Source organism: Cibotium barometz, chromosome 46, assembly GCF_041138505.1.
Source record: "Cibotium barometz isolate CiBa-2024 chromosome 46, ASM4113850v1, whole genome shotgun sequence".
Lineage (NCBI taxonomy): Eukaryota > Viridiplantae > Streptophyta > Polypodiopsida > Cyatheales > Cibotiaceae > Cibotium > Cibotium barometz.
In genome coordinates, this window is record NC_141091.1 from 14,570,515 (window position 1) to 14,590,398 (window position 19,884).

Below are 19,884 nucleotides of genomic sequence, written 5' to 3' on the forward strand. Positions count from 1 at the left end.
CCACTGATATTCCCTTATAGTAGAGCAGTACTACCCAGTTGTACCCCTTGTTTAATGCCCTTTATGCCTAGTTAATGCCCTTCTTTAATTGCCATATGCTCAATTTAATGCAACAGAATCTGGAAGATTTTCTATGGGAGCAAAGAAGACAACCCGTTTAATTGCCTGCCGGTGCTCAATTTAATGCAGCAGAATCTAGAAGATTTGCTCTGGAGGGAAGAAATGGGTGTGGCAAAGAAGACATGGCCATGGCACTGAGAAGGGTATGGCCGTACGCTTCTCAGAAAACAATCCAGAGTGAAAAATTTACCTCTTCTCCTCCTCTAATTTCTGATGTTTTGAGCTCTTCCTTTGTTTTTTTGTGTTTTTCTTTTTGTGGGAGGCTAGAGCTAGTCTCTAGCTACCCAATGATGCCTAGAATGCCTAAGAAAACCTAATTACCTAAGATTAATTAGAGGATTAAGCTAATTGTGCAAAACTTGACAAAACTTGATAAATGTTGAACAAAACCAAAAATTGCATGAATCTCAACAACAAGGTTTAAGCATCTACTTGTGTTTCCCGTCCATTCGATGAAGACTTTCATGCTTCTCATGCTCCATTGATCTCCATGGCAAGAGTAAAAAAGATCAAAAGACAAGCAAACAAACACATCCAACATGCATCGATTTACACTCTAACCGGGCTATGTGTGATGGCTCTAGCAAGTGAAAATGTATGGAGGACCCTAAGCTAAATGCTAATCCCCAGTGGTGGCACCAAAGATGTTAACCAAAACATACTACCTTGCACAAGAGAGGGAGAGAAGAAGAGAATGATGCCATGCAACGGTCAATTCGAAGACTAGCACTTAGCCAACCCTAATCAGGGTTAACTTCCTAATGTGAGGCCGCTAGGGGCTCACTCCACCTCCACTTGTGTCACTCAAATGGAGATCTACAAGCTAGGTAGTGAGCAAAGAAGAAGAGATCTATGGAAAACCCTACCTCCACTTAATGTCAATGTGCATGCTAGAGGGATCTTGAGAAGGAGACAAGAAGAAGGAGAAGACAAGACAAGACAAGACTCATCCACTCCATGCACACACTACAACCAAGCGAGCAAGCATTCACCAACACAAGCTCACTACCATAACCACAAGAGAGAGAGAGAGAGAGAGAGAGAGATAAGGCAAGACCCAATTGTGATAATGGGATTGTGTCTTTTCATATTTCATAAATCACTTATATACATGAGGTCACTTTTTACAATGGCCGTCTGCTGACATGAGGTTACTTTTTACAATGGCTGTCCTGCCCATTTACAATTGGGGGTCCAAAACTTACTTCCTAGCTCTATGTGTACATGTAGGCTTATTGCCTAGGACCGGCATTACACAAGTCATAAGCTCGGTCATCCCATATATCTTTTTTCATTAAGCGCTTAGCATGGTTACATAATAATGGATTACAAGAAGCGTAACCATGCTTGAAAAATGATGTTAAGTGTGGTTAACAATCGCATCTCCTTCCGAAAGGCCATCCACAACTTAGGATGCATACTAGTGGGGCGGTTATTCTCTACCCACCACTAAGAAATATCTCCTACACATTTCCAAGTCACATCCAAGAAGTTAGAATCAAAAATTAATGCATGTGTCAACTGTGAGCTGTGAAACACTCGCCCATCAAGTCACCAAACTTCATGTCATGTAGACATAGATTATAGAAAACAATGCGTCTAAATGTAGATTACAACTAGAGATAATACTTTCTAGGTTTATATGAGTGAAGAAATCCGAAAAAATTGAACACGCTATGGATACTTTCACTAAAAACTCATACATAACCAACTTTAATGAGTAGTTGCTCTAATGTTTCTTTTGTTATAATGGTAAAAAAGTTTTGACTCATCCTCTGGTATACTGCCTCCTCTAGCACGCTATGTGATGGCCTCTATAACACCATCAATAGACACAGATGAAGAAAAAGAAAAGGGATCAGAACTGGCCTCAGTAGTCTGACCTAGAATCAGCTGAGTTAAACGCCTTAACTAAACTAACAACCTTCTCCCGCGTATCCTCTAACACACATAGGCCCTCAGGAAGCTCTAAACTCGAATGGATACCACATTATAGGCTCCCTGTTGACTACAACTGACACACAGCTGCTTCCAACCTGCTGAATCGACCAAACCGACTCTAAAATCGAATGGATATCACATTATATGCTACTATAGCTTGACACACAGCTACTTCCAACCTATCGACCAAACCAACTCAGCTGACACATGCCTCCTCTCTTATACGTCTGTTGGCACTTCTACATACTCAGAACACTCAAACCAAGCAAGACACATAGCTGCCATAGAAACACCACTCAATCCACAACCTGTCTGTTGTCTGCTGAGACAGCCTACTGACATTCCTATGACTATCAGACCTAAGTCAAAAACTCTTCCCTCAAGCTCAGATTAGGCAAAGCCAACTCTCTGCTCCTTCAGTTTGATGATATCTAGCACTTAGCTGACCATGGCTGACTCTGAACCTTCTCTCATCTTACTCAAACTAAGTCAACATTTCACCAATCATCCAATTGACACACACAGATGATCTATCATCATGAACTCAATCAAACACACTCAATCATCATAACTATAACATCAAAATCAAAGATAAATCCCAAACTCTTTGTCTGCTTTAGATAGACAAATATCAACTTCAAAGTCTCAACAGCCCTGAGACTTGGGCACAAAAATTTTAGAAGAAAACACAAAAACTCAAGGATCCCCCTCAGGAAGACCTTGGCAAACAACACGTCATATTTTAACCTTCACAACTACATTTGAGGATGAGTTGATCTGGGACAAGTCTCTAACAAAGGAGCTGCACAGAGAATCTAGGGGCCTTGGTCAATTCTCTGGTCTTCATCTCAACCTCTGCTCTAACCCAAACAAACCTTCACTCGCTGCATGATTCTTCTCTTCTGTAAACTGGGTGATGGCCTCTATAACACCATCAATAGACACAGATGAAGAAAAAGAAAAGGGATCAGAACTGGCCTCAGTAGTCTGACCTAGAACCAGCTGAGTTAAATGCCTTAACTAAACTAACAACCTTCTCCCGTGTATCCTCTAACACACATAGGCCCTCAGGAAGCTCTAAATTCGAATGGATACCACATTATAGGCTCCCTGTTGACTACAACTGACACACAGCTGCTTCCAACCTGCTGAATCGACCAAACCGACTCTAAAATCGAATGGATATCACATTATATGCTACTACAGCTGTGACACACAGCTACTTCCAACCTATCGACCAAACCAACTCAGCTGACACATGCCTCCTCTCTTATACGTCTGTTGGCACTTCTACATACTCAGAACACTCAAACCAAGCAAGACACATAGCTGCCATAGAAACACCACTCAATCCACAACCTGTCTGTTGTCTGCTGAGACAGCCTACTGACATTCCTATGACTATCAGACCTAAGTCAAAAACTCTTCCCTCAAGCTCAGATTAGGCAAAGCCAACTCTCTGCTCCTTCAGTTTGATGATATCTAGCACTTAGCTGACCATGGCTGACTCTGAACCTTCTCTCATCTTACTCAAACTAAGTCAACATTTCACCAATCATCCAATTGACACACACAGATGATCTATCATCATGAACTCAATCAAACACACTCAATCATCATAACTATAACATCAAAATCAAAGATAAATCCCAAACTCTTTGTCTGCTTTAGATAGACAAATATCAACTTCAAAGTCTCAACAGCCCTGAGACTTGGGCACAAAAATTTTAGAAGAAAACACAAAAACTCAAGGATCCCCCTCAGGAAGACCTTGGCAAACAACACGTCATATTTTAACCTTCACAACTACATTTGAGGATGAGTTGATCTGGGACAAGTCTCTAACAAAGGAGCTGCACAGAGAATCTAGGGGCCTTGGTCAATTCTCTGGTCTTCATCTCAACCTCTGCTCTAACCCAAACAAACCTTCACTCGCTGCATGATTCTTCTCTTCTGTAAACTGGAAAAATAATACAAGAACTCTAGCCTATGAACTTCAGCAAGAACTCTCTCTACTGCAATTACCCTCATTCTATCATCTCTTTGGTGGTCACACACTAACCACTGCTCCTAGAGAGTCTCTCTTGGCAAGACACACTCACCACTCCTTTACCGAGGCATCGACGAAGAACCACCCCTAATCAACCGCCTTTCTCTCCCTCTTCTATCTCGTGCCACCTTGATCTCTTTCAGAATCTGTGTCGCCTGATTCCTTTGTTCTCCCACGTTGTTTCTATTTTCATTTTGCACACCCGCACAAATACACCTGCTGTCACATCACTTTTATCTCCATGGACTCATTTCATATCATCTTCTATACATTTCTTTTATCTATACATTGTGTTTAGGATGGGCTTGATATTCTCCTTGCAGTGCCTACGAGCTCCTATGATAGGATGAGGAGGTGTGTCCTTGTCGACATCTTTTACAACGTCCTCTACATCCTTGTAGCATGAAGCTGATGAGGCATAGACATACTATGAGTAGAGAGTTCCATGTTAGTCTCTGTGAATTGTCACGGCGCTCATCGACGGACACGATGGCAATGTCGTATCCACAAGCTACAGTTTGGAAGATGTCATGATGCACTGGTACCAGAGAGACATGATCAGCCTATGGTAAGTGATGTTTCTTGTTTTTTAGCATTGAACATTGACTCGTTCAAATTTATATATTCTTAATAGACAAAGTGATATATAACATGCATCTAGGTACAGTCATCATGGCCAAATCTAGGTGTACATCATTTTGAATGACGATGTCTTTCATGGGCTTGATCGATCTATGCTTCCTCGTATGCAACATAGTCAAGTTGTTCTTCAAATGGAGGCACATGCACAACAATTACCTCCTGGTTATCAGTCTGAGATGTCTGGCGATCATCCCTTACCCAATCACCTACTACGTCTCATACAGACATAATGATAGACATTATGGCGAGTAGTTGGGAGCATCATTTCCAGTTGATGGAGAGGTTTTCAGCCTCTGGGGTGCTCTCTATGTGATCGCACCTATGGGGCGGGGGTTGAGGCCTTTTTATTACACAGGATTTACATGTTCCAATTCACTCTAAGGTCACTCTTATGACATTTTGTGGACCTATATATTCATGGGGTCCATGGCATCAGCTTGCTCACTACATCAAGAGTATGACCACATATGGCTATGTGCTAATGATGCCTCTGTTGCTGGAAGAGGCATTACCCATAATGCATTAGAGAGATTATATATCGATGCCAAGCCTTACACTAAAGGAAATATATCAGGGCTAATCAATAGTATAGCAGAGGGAGGAATGTAAGAACTAATTTTACTTTTGTGGGCTGTGACAATGGTCATGTGCCAGTACACGTGAATAGAGATACATTGTAGTCAATGCTATTAGATCATTTAATGCTGGTGAGGAGTTGCTAGTAGTGAATTATGGTTCGTGTAGGCAACCTAGCTCTACATAGAGAATAGATGTATTTATAACATTTTTAATGCACGTGTCTTTTGTAATGGGCTTCAATCCATGATATTCTAGCATTATTAATTTGAGTATATTTGAAACAGCATGTGTACATGATGTCAAAACTTGATGAGACTTTGCAAATGTGTTTACTCATGCTTTGTTATCACTTGTCTTATTACTTTGTTGTTGGCACTTGTCTTATTATGAATTCTTTGGCATATAGAGGTCCATGAGGTCTCGGAGAGCTGACGACAAAAAACCTTACCTTCATCTCAGTCCACAATGTGTCTTTGCTCCATCAATAGGGCACTCTACATCCATGTCCCCTATACAAGATCGTGGCAACAATAGTGGTGGGACTGGCTACTTGGGTAGATATGTGATACTCCGCTCATCACTCCTATAAGGAAATTAAAACAAATAGTTATTAGACGTTGAAAAAACTAGATCTACATCACCCAAGCCCCTCTGTATCTCTCCTCTGTGTCCTCTACAATTGACCAAATATAACTATTATAGCAATTTTTAAACAAATGATAGCTCAAAAGAGACAAATTAGAGAAATTATACATATTGATCTGGTTGTGTGGCACCATGTCCTACTCCTGATCCTGATCTCTAGCACCACGTCCTACTCCTGACCCTGACCCTCCTACTTTGGATCCTTCTCCTCCTCCATTGACGGATCCAGAGGTGTCCTTGCTATAGGGGCTACGGGCTACAAGGAGCAAGAGAGCAGAGATGGTAGCCTCCAGCTCATCAACACTCGAATACTCTCCCATATCCTCCTCTATCTCAGACCTACTCAAACCGAGAGTGCGCTAGCCTCTTGATGGGGCTATCAAGAGACCTGCCTTTTCAGAGTCTACCATGGATGTCTATACACATGCAAGAAGGAGATCGATCCTAAACCTATAAGCATACACCACAATTCACTAGTATATAAATGTAAGATAATACATGCACATGCAAGAGTCTATACACATGCAAGAAGGAGATCGATCCTAAACCTATAAGCATACACCACAATTCACTAGTATATAAATGTAAGATAATACTTGCACATAATCACCATCGTCACATTCTCAATAAAATACAACATATTCAAATATGACTCCAAATTCCACCAATAGCAACAACAACAACAACATATTGTATCTCTAAATGCCACCACGACAACACCCAAAAACATTATGAGAAAGCTTTTAGGGATATAAACTCGATAGTTCCATTAAACTTTAGAAAAAGTACATGATAAAAGAGAGGTACATAATTATAAGACTCCATTATTAGAAGTCCATCACACATACATCCTAAACTACATTTTGTTAAGCTCGTTACACTAAATAGGCAAGCTCATTACAAGCTATTTTTTCTTACGTGAAATCGATAAGACAATTTTCCTCCACTCAATGCTTTGTTGATGTCATCTTGAGTGCTTTGTTGATGTCATCTTGAGTGCACCTGCCATGCACTAGCATGCCGCAAAAAAGATCTGTGACATACTGCATTTTTTTTAGCTCGTTGCACTAAATGGGAAAGCTCATTACAAGCTATTGTTTCTTACGTGGAATCGATAAGACAGTTCTACCTGCCCACACCTTGAATCTTCAACCAACCACCTGTGACCAAGATCATGTACTTGAGCTTCTTGCAAACCTTTACCACACAAGTCTTGATCCGCCAGATTTCACAAGCTCCTCATGGGCCTTCAAAAATGACCTTTTTTGGATCAGTCTCTTCACTATTTCATTTAAGTTGGCACCATTTCAAAGGGTAAAATTTGAAGGCTAACCCCAACCTTCAATTAGAAATTAGAAGGCCAAATTTTATTTTGACCTTATCTAGCCTTCAAATTCACATAAATATGCATATCTATACGGCCTTCTACAGCCCAATTTTAGAAGAGTACTTCTCTAAAAGGCTCATGCCACATCAAATCCTTAGTGCTCTAGTCAGGCACCTACATGTGTAAAAGAACACGATACTAGCTCCAAGTAAGGCACCTGCACGGAAGTCCTCGCCCATGCAAGTCCCTCAACACACAAAGAGCTTGGCTTCTATGCAAGCCTCACAAAACTCATTATGGGCAACCGCCCAGGTGCCTATGCAATCAAAGGCCAACCGGCAAGGTGCCTATCAAGCCAACAAGATGTCCATGCCACACCTAGGAGCCCTTTTTCTACAATACCTAGGAGGTGGCCTACACTTCGTCCAAAATATACTCCTAACATTACACACCAATGCTCGGAAAAAGTTGTGCCTCAATATAGTTGCTTTTTGACGGGTGTCATGCTCGTTTTTAAGCATTTTGGTCATAAAATACTTGCAAAGATTTAAAATGCCCGTTAAAAATTACACTAAAATACAAAAAAACTTGCTACATTTCACTAAACATCAATTTTCAAGGGTAAGGGTGCCCGTAAAAAATCAAGCCTGTGTAACAGTGCGTCAACTTAACCTTTGACTAGTTGAAAATTCAAAATGGCTTGTTGAGATTTTTCGTAAAAGGAATTGAACCGAAATGTGCAACTTGGGTAAATATTCGGTTTAGTGAGAAATGAAGAGAAAATGTGTATATTTAGATTTCCCTAAGAAGGTTTACAAAAATTGAAATGCCCCTACACACATTCCAACAGCTTGCATAGTTTATTAGAGATCACCATGGATATGAATGCTACATGAGTGCCACAATCTTCTACTGTTGATTGTGTATTAATTTGTTGCAAATAGAAATCATTGTTGGGAAGATGGAGAATGATGATAGATGTGCTATTTTTTTAATGAGGCAAGCTGTGCTATTTCTACAACATGATAATAGTTGTGCTATTTCTACAACATGATAATAGTTGCACCCTATTTTCACTTTAGATGCAAGGTTGAAATGTATTACCTCCTAGGCTATAGACCAATGGTAGTAAGTACTCTTTCCTCTTTAAAAGGAGGTAGAGGGCTGAGTATACCCTAGTGGTGGCACTTGTGATTGAGTATAACCTGGTGGTGGCACTTGTGATTGAGTACCCTCTCGGGCTCTCTCCCATAAAAGAAAAGAGTTCTAAAAGGGTGCCTTGCCAATATGGTGCTTTGTGTAGTGTTTTTATTGTAAACAATAATTATAATCTGTAAAAACTTTTTAAATTAACCTAGACCTTTGCATAATGTGATGGTTGACTTTTATTATAAATGAATAATACAGTAACACAAATGCTAATCAAGACATATTTATACCAACTCCAAAGATTTAAAATAAGAGTTAAAATTTAAAATGTGATGATTAATCCCGGCATCTTGGAGAGAACCCAACAATAGTGATGGTTTTTAATGGATTAAACTATTCAAATGATGGCAGCATCCACAAGATCATTGAAGATGAAGGTGGAAGCATGACGATCGAACGATGATGGCCTAAGGCACCTGCACGCGAACACAACCTTAGTATAAGATATCCCCAAGAGGATTTGAACCCAAGACCTCCCGTAAAAAGTCCAAAGGCTTATCCCCTAGGCTATCACCTTGGGGACAATGGTGCAAGGCTTGCCCTTTAAGGTCAAGTTTTGGATTAGGGATGGTTGCCATGGACATCAAAGATCGTGACTCAACTTGCGATGCCTAGTTCTTCCAAAGTTGCGCAGGGAGTTCACTCCAGTTAACGGAGGGACTAACTTGTGGGGTTCATCCCACGACTTGTCCACTGCCTATAAAGTGGCCAATATGTGGAAGGGTAGTACCCCGGTGTGTGTGTATCCAAGTGAAATTCTAATGTGCGACTAGGGTAGAGGGCATGTAGCGTGGCGGGGTCCCAAATAAAGGCATTTATTTGGTGACCACTGCTTTCAAAAAAAGCGACACCTTGGCCTTTATTTGGCGAGCACCAACTTCAGAAAAAGCGAGCCACCAACCTCAAAAAAAGGGCGCTCATCACGCCACAAATAGGGAAGAAGAGGATCAGTTCACTCCAAAGCTGGCAAGCTTATTAAACATGCAGAAGGTGGTTATTATACGTGTAGAAGGTGTTGCGCCAATCATATTATTCTAGCCTCCTTACTCATGCAAACCGCCTTCAGCAAATAATCTTGCGTGCCCTCCTACTTGATACCCCCTTCCAGAGACCAATATTCTTTTTACAAACCAATATTCTAGAGACTAATAATCTTTTTATAGAGAGTGCTAGTTTACAAAGGATGTATGACTTACAAGAGAATCCCAAAATTCATAATTCAAAATCCCTCTGTCACTTACAACAAAGGATGTTTTCAAAAAGTCCCTCCAAGCTCCATTGTTGATCGTAGCTTTGCCTAAAACAACCAATCAAATCCAAGATCCATTGTTGATCTAAGCTTTGCCTAAAACAACCAATTAAAAAAGAGCAATACCAAGCCTTGCAACCTATAAATCTAGTCCAAAGCATCAATCCATTGTACACACCAGCCCTTCGTCACCACCATGCCATACATTGAACCTCTATGTGAGTGCAAATCATGCCTATGCTGTAGACACCCGTTCCTATCCCATGTTCTTTGCACTTCCCTATTGCTTGATAAGCGAGGACGATGCATTTGTCAATGTGGTGGCATCCATGTGGTTCCATCCTTTTGCTGCAATAAACCTTCTCTTAAGCCTACTATAAACCCTTGCACTATCACCTCGCTTGCCATATCACCTCCATGCCCAACACAAAAGCTTGATCATCATGAAGACACAACAACACCACTGCACAAGCCTTCATCATCGAAAATCGTAGAGCGAAGAGAAGCTAATGAGGAGCAGCCCAAGAAGAAATTCAAGTGCAGCGATTATGCACAATTGATCATTGAGTAAGGTGAGATTTTAGATTTGCATGCTATGTACGTTTGCTTTATGCTTGCACATTTATATTCAATTCATTGTGGATTATGGACACGTAGTTACTTTTTGTATTATGGTTATTGTATGCCTCAGGGAATCCAAAAGAGAGCTCTCCTTGCAGTAAAGAACAAGTGTGTTTTTCAACACAAAGCTAATTGTGTTTATAAACACAAGGTGAGATGCCTACCACCCGCGCACTCAGCTAAAAAGAAAGTGGTCAGCAAGAAGTGGGGGCACCTTCGCTCCCACTTCAAGATGCTCCCTTCCAAGACCATCAGATGTTGTGCGGCAAGCTCCTACAACAACACCATAACCCACTAAGAAGCGAAGACAGTTCGCTTGGACAGAAGATGACATGGCCAAAGCCATAGCTGCTCATGAAGAAGGCATGTCCATGTGAGAGTGCACAAGACAATATGGCATGAGTTGGACGGCACTCTCAGCATGGATAGAGGGCATAACAAAGAAGAAACACAAGGGGCTAGCTCCCGTCATTCCACTTGAAGAAGAACGAGCATTGGTAGAATGGGCATTCTGCATGCAGGATGCTGGTCATGGTGTGACCCTTAGCGCCATGAAGCTTAAAGTGGCATAGCTTTGCCAAACTCGACCCACACCCTTCAGAAATGGAATTCTAGGAAAGAGTTGGTGGGACGGCTTTCGCACACAAGGCATCCAGACTTAACCTTCCGTGTCACAAAGGGTTTGGATAGATCAAGGGCAATCAACCTCCCCGGAAGTGGTCAAAACCTTCCATGATAACCTGGAACTCATGTATAACGAACACAAGTATCCCCCAAAAAGAAACATATGGAATGCAGATGAAACTGGGGTGCAGCAAAGCCAAAGGTATGAGAGTGCAAGCAAGGAAGGAATCAAAGGTGGTTTACAGTGTCACACCGGATAGCCGTGAATGGCTAACGATATTATGTTGTGTGAATGCTGCTGGATCATTTCTCCCAGGTTATTATATCTTCAAGGAAAAGAAAGCTATGCAGAACTACCTTCTCAAATGTGAGGATGGTGCAATCATGTCGATGCAATTGAAAGCCTGGATGACTGGCCACCTTTTTGAGGCATGGCTAGACCATTTCAAGGTGTCTCTACCAACCCCACCCTCTCCAGAAAATCGGTATCTCCTAATAGTGGATGGGCATGGCAGCCACACTCACTTGGATGTGGTTCAAAAGGCACGAGATTGGGGAATCGACAGTTATCCTTAGGCGCACACTTCTCACAAACTACAGCCCCTTGATGTCTTAGTTTTCAAGCCCTTCAAAACAAATTTTGTGAAGGAAAGGAACCTTTGGCAGGTGCGTAGCTTCTCGAGCCAAGCGACAGAGAGTGAGCTTGCTGGTGTGGCAAGTAGAGCTTTGGCCTCATCGTTCACCGAAAGCAACATCAAAGCGGGATTTCGAGCAACTAGTATTTGGCCCTGGAATCATAATGTTTTTGATTACAATAGGTTGCCATGCTCAAATATTGATGTGCATTGCATTGCTAATGAGGAGCATCTAGAAATTGATGAGTGTAGCCAAGTACCTTGCACCCCTATGGATGAGCAAATAGAAGAAGCGACTACTATGCTCTTTAGCTTGGGAAGGGGAGCAAACAATATGGGAGCAATAAGCTCGCAAAATGTGGTAGAGATTTTACGGGTGCCAAGGGAGAATGTGGACCGGCGAAGCTTTTGTTGACTACTCTAACTCCTTGATCCTAACCTCTCAACAATACATAGAGACGATGCTTGCAAAGAATGCAAAGATGGAGGTCGAGTGGTTGAAGGAAGAAAAGCGTCGGATGAAGGAATTGAAGAAGAGGGAAGCAGGAGCTGCAAGTGCGGCCAAGAAGCTTCAACGGGAGGAAGAGAAGAGAGCCAAGGAACAAAGGAAAAGGTGGGAGGTTGAGCAACTAGAGTGGGAGAAGCATCTACGATCAGTCCTTTGGGAGGGGAACACTCTTGATGTATCCATTCTTCCATCACTTGGAAGGGCAAATGACATGCAAAGGGCAGCTAGAGCACATCACATCTCAATCCGTAAACAGTCTAGAAGATGTCAAGCTAACATCATGTAACTTGTTTTTAAGCATGGTAGCCATCATGGTATGCATCCCACTTTTGTTGAAGGCTTGTTTTTTCATATGGAAGGCTTTGCTTTTTCAAATTGTGTTACCATTTGTCTCCTCTCTTTGTGTGTGAATGATCAACAAGTACCATGACTTGCAAAGCGGTGTTTGAACCCTTCACATATCAAGTTCCATCAACACTACTACACTAACTCATGGTAGTATATTTATTCTGAAAATTTTGATAGTATTCTATGAAAGATGATAGGTTGCCTTCTTCTTCTCTCTCTCTCTCTCTCACACACACACACACACCTACCATATCTTTGTCCCTTGGGCCAATCAATGCTAAAGCAAAGGGCACCGCATACCTCGCTAGGTGCAACACACAAATATCTCCCAAAAATCATGACAACTTGCCCATGTGAGCCTACCATAGAACTCTAAACTAATCTAATACTTTTTCACTTGACAGCTTAAAGCACATGGCAATCATGTGAAACTAGAGTAGTCTTCCTCTGACACTTAGTTTTTCTTGTGAACTTGATTGGTGAACTCTAATATATGAGCCCTTTCAGCCCTTAAGTTTTCGGTCTTGCACACAATGGCGGTCCATTTTAGACGTGTAATCAGCTTGCATAAGCAAGTTGTTTCAGTGAATGTATGAGGTTAGTGTGTTTGTGCCTCTAGCTACATATCAGTCTTGCATGGTTGTATTACGACTCGTCGGAGTTTAGGTTGAGTTTGCGATGTGTTATGGGAGGTTAGTGTGCTTGTGCCTCTCGTTGAATATCAGCCTTGCAAGGTTGTATCACTTTTCGGTCAGTGAGCTACATTGTGCTCAGTGGGAAATGTGGTGTGTGCAACACAAAAAGTGCCTGCATTGCTGACATGGACAGTGAGTGAGAAAGCCTAAGCAGTGAGTGTGTTGCACTGCAGACACTTTGCAAGTCGTGAGAAAGCCTAAGCAGTGACTGAGTGTGTGTGTGTGTGTGTGAGAGAGAGAGAGAGAGAGAGAGAGAGAGAGAGATGGAGAGAGAGAGAATGTGCCACATGGCACATTCTTCCCTGCACCATATGTGGAACAGAGGTGCCACACTACTAGTGCCAATGCTCCACACAGGTGGGGAAGATGCAAACTCCTTCTATGGGCTGAAAAACGTACACGTGCAGCTCTTTGATGCTTCAGGAGGGGGCATATGTGTGTCAATTAATGCTGGAATTTTTTCTGCAGATGCCCTTTGAGGGTGTCTTCATCCTGAAATCTGCAGCTCACCTGAATGCGCGTGATTTAGCAAGCGTGGAGGTGGGCGGGGTAGGAATGCTCATAAAAAAAGAACGGAATGTCCCTAATCAATTGCGTATTACATTTTTATCCACTTTTTGGTAAAAAATAAATTGCGATGATCTACTTCAAACACCCTTTTACCACCCGTATCCACTTTCATGGGTTTTTGTAAGGTTTATCTGTACTGGTGGCACTTGTAAGGCTCTCTCTGCAAACAACACAGGCCCGGTCTGATGGGCAACAAGCAACCACAAACGGGGTGTGTGTTTTTGCTTGCCAAAGCGCGTCATCATCAGTATGGTCATCTCCCACCTCGGATCTCCGATACGGGCAGCATGCAAGGTTGCTTGCACAGAATGCAAGCCATAGCCACGCTTGCCACGTTGGGTCTCTACTCTCTTTTCACCCACAAGCTCACCATAACAAGAATCTTTACGAAAATACCTTTTCCTTTACCGCATCCCCTTCACCGTCCCCTCTGCTCACCCACCTCCATCAACAGCTCTCTACTGTTCATCAGCTGGGAACGGATTATCATTATTTGGGCCCTTTATCTGTAGCACTGTGTAGCCCCCTCTTTAACCCCACCCTTACCTACCGTTGCTTTCTGGGCTTCAATGTAGGTCCTGCAGAGGTTTCTTTTTGAAAACAATGCCCATTATGGTCGTGTCTCCTTGCATTCTCTGACGCAGATAATGCAGAGATATCTAGAAGTCGCCTAGGCACAAACGTGCTTCCCCAGGAATGCTGAGCAGAAGCTGCCTACCTTAACCTTACCTTGGTTGTGGGTTGCATGGAGGAAGGCCAGATCTATGAAAGGTTAGCACTCTAAGGGCAGTTTTCTCCCTGTATGGTTAGATCTGTCTGAGTCTGTGCTTCACCCATCAGGAGGGGCAGCAACCTTAAGCTTGATGCTGTGGTTATAGACATACCATCCCATGGTGAGGGCAAGTATGGAGCTATCCCTCTCCCTGCCAACATCAAAACCGCCTTCATCATAGCAGCATGGTATTTTTCCAACATCGGAGTCTTGCTCCTCAACAAGTATCTGCTGAGCTTTTATGGCTATAGGTAACCCCATCCTCCTCACCATGTTGCACATGTGTGCATGCGCCATCTACAGCTATGTTGCCATTGCATGGCTTGAGATTGTGCCAATGCAGTTCATTTTGTTGAAGAAGCAGTTTTTTAAGATTGTTGCCCTCAGCACGATCTTTTCATTTTCGGTAGTATGCGGCAACACATCCCTCAAGTACCTTCCTGTGTCGTTTAACCAGGCGGTTGGGGCAACCACACCCTTCTTTACTGCCATTTTTGCTGTTCTGATCGCATGCAAAAGGGAGTCCACAGTTGTGTACATGGCACTGGTCCCGGTGGTGTTGGGCATTATGGTAGCAAGTAGGAGTGAGCCGTTGTTTCATCTATTAGGTTTCCTAGTGTGCCTTGGCTCCACCGCTGGGAGGGCTCTCAAGTCTGTTGTTCAAGGAATCCTGCTCACTTCAGAAGCTGAAAAGCTTCACTCTATGAACCTCCTCTTGTACATGGCTCCCATTGTGGGGTTGCTCTTGCTACCATTCACCACCGTGTCTTGCCTATGGGACTGTCACTCCATAGGGAGGCTCGTGCCTGGAACTGTGTTTTACCTATGGGATTGTCACTCCATAGGAAGGCTCGTGCCTGGAACTGTGTTTTACCTATGGGACTGTCACTCCATAGGAAGACCTGGATTTATGTTTTTTGTCGTGCCATTTTTGTGCTCGACAGATGTTTTGTACTTGTTCCATGAACGGGAGATATGTCCATGATACTATTTGCACATGCACTCATGTTTTGCATGTTTGAAACTGTTTTCGCATGACTTGTATTCTTGTGTTTGCTTGCTTGACATGTCACTTACTGAGCGGGGACGCCTGCCAGTGAGTCGTGAAGTTTGCTCTGTCTTCTGAGGAGTTTTGCTGCGTGTGAACAGGTGGTAAGTGTATTGCACTTGTTGGTTTAATAGCTTTATTTTTAACCTTTCATTTTATAAGGTTGTGAGTTCACATTCATTTAAAAGTGGGCACCCATTATGGGGAAACCCCCACACTTAACCCTTTATGTGTGTGGGGGTGGGTGCATGGCCACCTACCCACACCACACCTTGAAGCTGGCCGCCCCCATGCAAGCGTGGGGAGCCGGCCAGCTGTGGTCGGGTACCTTCTCTCCAACACCTACAAAGAGGCGACCACCCTTCTGCTCACCCTCAGACGATTGTGCGCCTCCTCCTCCTCAGGCTGCGCTACCTCCATCTCCACAAGCAGGCGGCTGTGCTCCTGCAGCCAGGTGGTTTCAGCATCAAAGCAGGCGGCTGTGTCTTCTGTAGGTGGCTGCGCTTGCTCTCCAGCAGGCTGCCCTCTGTCCAGCAAGCGGTTGCGCCACAAGCCTCTTCTCCTCTGCAGGCGGCCATAGCAGGCGGCTTCTGCACCCCCCACGCGGCTACACTTGCTCTCCAGCAGGCCACGCTTGCTCTTCAACTGGCGGCTGCACCTTCTCCTCTCCAAAAGCGGTTGTTTCATCCTCTACAGGCGGCTGCATCTCCTCCACAACAGGCAGCTACTCCTCTTCTATAGGCAGCTGCGTGAGGCTGCACTCCCCTCTTCAGGCGGCTGCGTGGGGTTCCACCTCCCTTCTATAGGCGGCTACAGGTGGCTCTTTACCTCCTAGGTGGCTACACCTTCTACACAGGCAGCTCCTCCTCATCCTCCTCGACAGGCTGCTGCGTCCTGGTGTCCCTCTCAAGTAGCTGCACACAAACGCCTCGGGTATTTGTCTTCCATTAGCAAGCTACAAGTAAGTGGATTCAGATTTAAGTAAAGGATTTTGTTGTAAATCTGATAAAGGAATCTCTCTACCGCTAACACCCGTTCACCCGTTCGGTGCCGGGTAGTCCAAGCTTTTGGAGAACCACGGTCCATTGGTGCCGAGATCGGGAGAGCCAGGCGTTAGTATGGGAGCGCGTGTTTGTGCGTGGTCCTAGAACACCAGTGGGGCGTTCTCCGCGGATTCCAATGAAGGCAAAGGACTGTAGAGACTTGACCACTCAAGTGGGTCGCTCTCCTTCGAACGTCTACTTCGAGTCTCTTGTTTGGTACTGTATTCATCTCAGTTGTACATGGACATCATCTGGTTCATTGAACCCTTATATTTATTAAATACTCCCAATAATATATCATATATTGAGGGGGAGGGGGGGGAGGGGTTCGGCCCGTTCCGGCCCCAGTGCTGGTGTCCATCTATCAACATTTCATTTCATTTTAATTTTCAGTTGTTATTAAGTTGTCCATTTAAATTGTGATATTTAAGTTGTGCTATTACGTGTGTGGGTGTCCAACGGAGTCTATTCCCACTTGACGGGATCGGTTTCATTGGTATCAGAGCACGGTATATCCCTCTTCTTAGTGGGGAAACGAACCTGTGTATTGGACACCCCGCTTCTAGCACACTTAACACAATGGACAGCCAAGGCAACCCTTTGGAAGTACCTAATTCGAGGGACCCATCAAGTGCCTCGCGTGGTTCTGATGCTCTACAAGGAAGGCACAAGCCCCTTGAGAGGGTAAATGATAGTGATTCAAAGGGACAACTGTCTCGAGGAAAGACAGTCATCCAAGAAGAAGAGCCTGCTGCAATGAGGGCTGAAATGGAGCATATGAGAAAGCTTTTGCAGGCACAAGAGCAAGAGCTAAAATTTTTGCATGAACGTAGCCAAGGAGGGAAAATGTTTTTCTTGTGGCAGCAAAGAGCACATGTTTCAACAATGCCCTGACCGCAAACCAAAGCACGAGGATAAGCAGACCAAGACTAATGTACATGCAGTTCCCGATGTGCAGGGAAACACAAAACATGATGCAAAAGAGCGGATGGTATGCAAGGCTTGGGGTCAAATCAAGGATCAGCCCGCCTTATTCATGTTCGATGACTGTGCAACCGATAACTTCATCTCTATACAAACGGCAGTTGCTTTGGGTATTGAGGTTGAGAACATGGGACCTCAGATTGAAGTCGAAGCTACTTTTGTTGGTAAAGAGGTGCAGGTTACCCCACTGATAGGGAAGTTACGCATACATATCCAGGGCTACCTTGATAATGAACATTTCTTAGTTGCACCACTAAATGGATGTGATGTATTGTTGGGCAAGCCATGGCATCATAGGCTTGAGCCCCGCAAAGAGTACAAGACTAACATGATTTCTTTTATGCATAGAGGCCGCATGCATTTCATTGATGCTGGCAAAGAAGGGGATTCCATCCCACTTGTATCTCACATCCACATTAATAAAGCAATGAAAAAGAGTCTTTCTGCGTACTTGGTTTTTGTTCGTGATAGCATTGTACCAAGTCATCAAAATGTGGATGCTATGACTTACGATAGGCTGAATTTTCTTCATGCATTCAACAACTGTTTTGCTGATGCATTGCCAGGTGAATTACCTCCCCAAAGGCTCGAGGATCATTGCATAGATCTTGTGCCAGGTAGTTCTCCACCTAACAAACCCGCATACCGAGTGAGTGCCGCACAACAAGAAGAAATCATGAAGCAGGTAAATGAGCTTTTAGAGAAAGGTTTGGGCTCTCTTGTGCTTCTTGTCCAAAAGAAAGATGGGTCATTCCGCATGTGTGTGGACTATAGAGCTTTAAACAAGCTTACCATTAAGAATAGATTCCCAATTCTGCGTATTGATGACATTTTGGATAAGCTTGATGATTCGGCTTGTTTCAGCCGTCTTTATTTGAAGAGTGGTTATCACCAAATACGAGTGGTGCCACAAGATGTCCATAAAACTGCATTCAGGACAGTCTTTGTTTGGATTATATGAATTTTTGGTGATGCCCTTTGGTCTCACCAATGCTTCTGCCATGTTTAATCGTATGATGGATAGAATTTTCCGACCCCATCGCAAATTCACTGGTGTATTCTTTGATGACATCTTGGTTTTCTCCAAGAATGAGCAGGAACACAGAACTCATTTGGTCACAGTGTTCAAAGAGTTGCGGAAGCATAAACTTTTCATTAATGCCAAAAAAAGTGAGTTCTTCCTTTCAGAGATACATTATTTGGGACACATTGTATCCAAGGACAATGGATCTTGCAAAGATAGAGACCATTCGGAATTGGCCAGAATTGCAAAACGTACATCAAGTACGTAGTTTTTTGGGATTATGTTCATATTATAGGCGTTTCATAAGGCATTTTGCTATGATAGCCACCCCTCTACATGATCTCACAAAGAAGAAAACCACTTTCAAATGGACTTCAAAAGAATAGGATGCTTTCTTGCAACTCAAGCATGCTATCATATCAAGGTTGCTGCCGTACGTACGTACGGATCCGTATAGTACGGTACAGCCGTACGGTGCGGTACGGTACCGTACTGTATGGATCCGTACGGAATCATTTAAAAAAATAAAAAATGTGTGGCGTGTGGCTCTCTTCAGAAGACTAATCATCTTCATCTGATGATGAGATTTGAAACTCTTGCGTCTAGACTCTAGAGCATAGTCACAGGGGACCGAGGGGACGGAGGCTTGGAACGCCGGGATGGCGAATCGGGACGGCGCAGGGATGGGGACGGACGGGGACAGCAGTAAGAGAGACAATACGAGAGACGATTTTGAGTTCGTTTCAAGCTTCGGGGACGGATGGGGACAGCAGTAAGAGAGACAGTACGAGAGACGATTTTGAGTTCGTTTCAAGCTTCGGGGGCGCTGCCCCCCTTGGATCCCCCCGACGGTAGAAATTTAGAGAGAGTATTTTTTGAGTGCCGTTCCCTCCCCCGTCCCCGTTCCCTACTGATGGCCGTCCCCGTCCCCGTCCCCGTCCCCCGTCCCTTGTGACTATGCTCTAGAGTCTAGACAACTGTAGTGTTTCATTGTTTTGCTTTTTGCACTTGTGGACCAGGACATGTGCTGTAGACATGATATTTGTACTCTCTTTTATCATCTATGACTTTCATGGTTCTTGCTTATATCACTATGACTGTTGACATGAGGTATTGTGTAATGGGCTTGGTAACTGATAATTGATTTAAACTTTAAGTAATGAGGTTTACTCTTTATTTTAAGTATTTTGGTTGCTATGTCTACAAAATATTCAGGTTTCTAGGACTGCTTACAAATGGTACGTACTGTT

At 43.4% G+C, this 19,884-nt stretch overlaps 2 pseudogenes; both read left to right on the forward strand.

Annotated features, from left to right (window-relative positions):
- The first annotated feature begins 10,781 nt into the window (after positions 1 to 10,781).
- On the forward strand, positions 10,782 to 12,057 carry LOC147611918 (uncharacterized; annotated as a pseudogene).
- A 2,451-nt stretch (positions 12,058 to 14,508) lies between these two features.
- LOC147611919 (putative sugar phosphate/phosphate translocator At3g11320 pseudogene) lies at positions 14,509 to 16,324 on the forward strand (annotated as a pseudogene).
- The last annotated feature ends 3,560 nt before the right edge of the window (positions 16,325 to 19,884 follow it).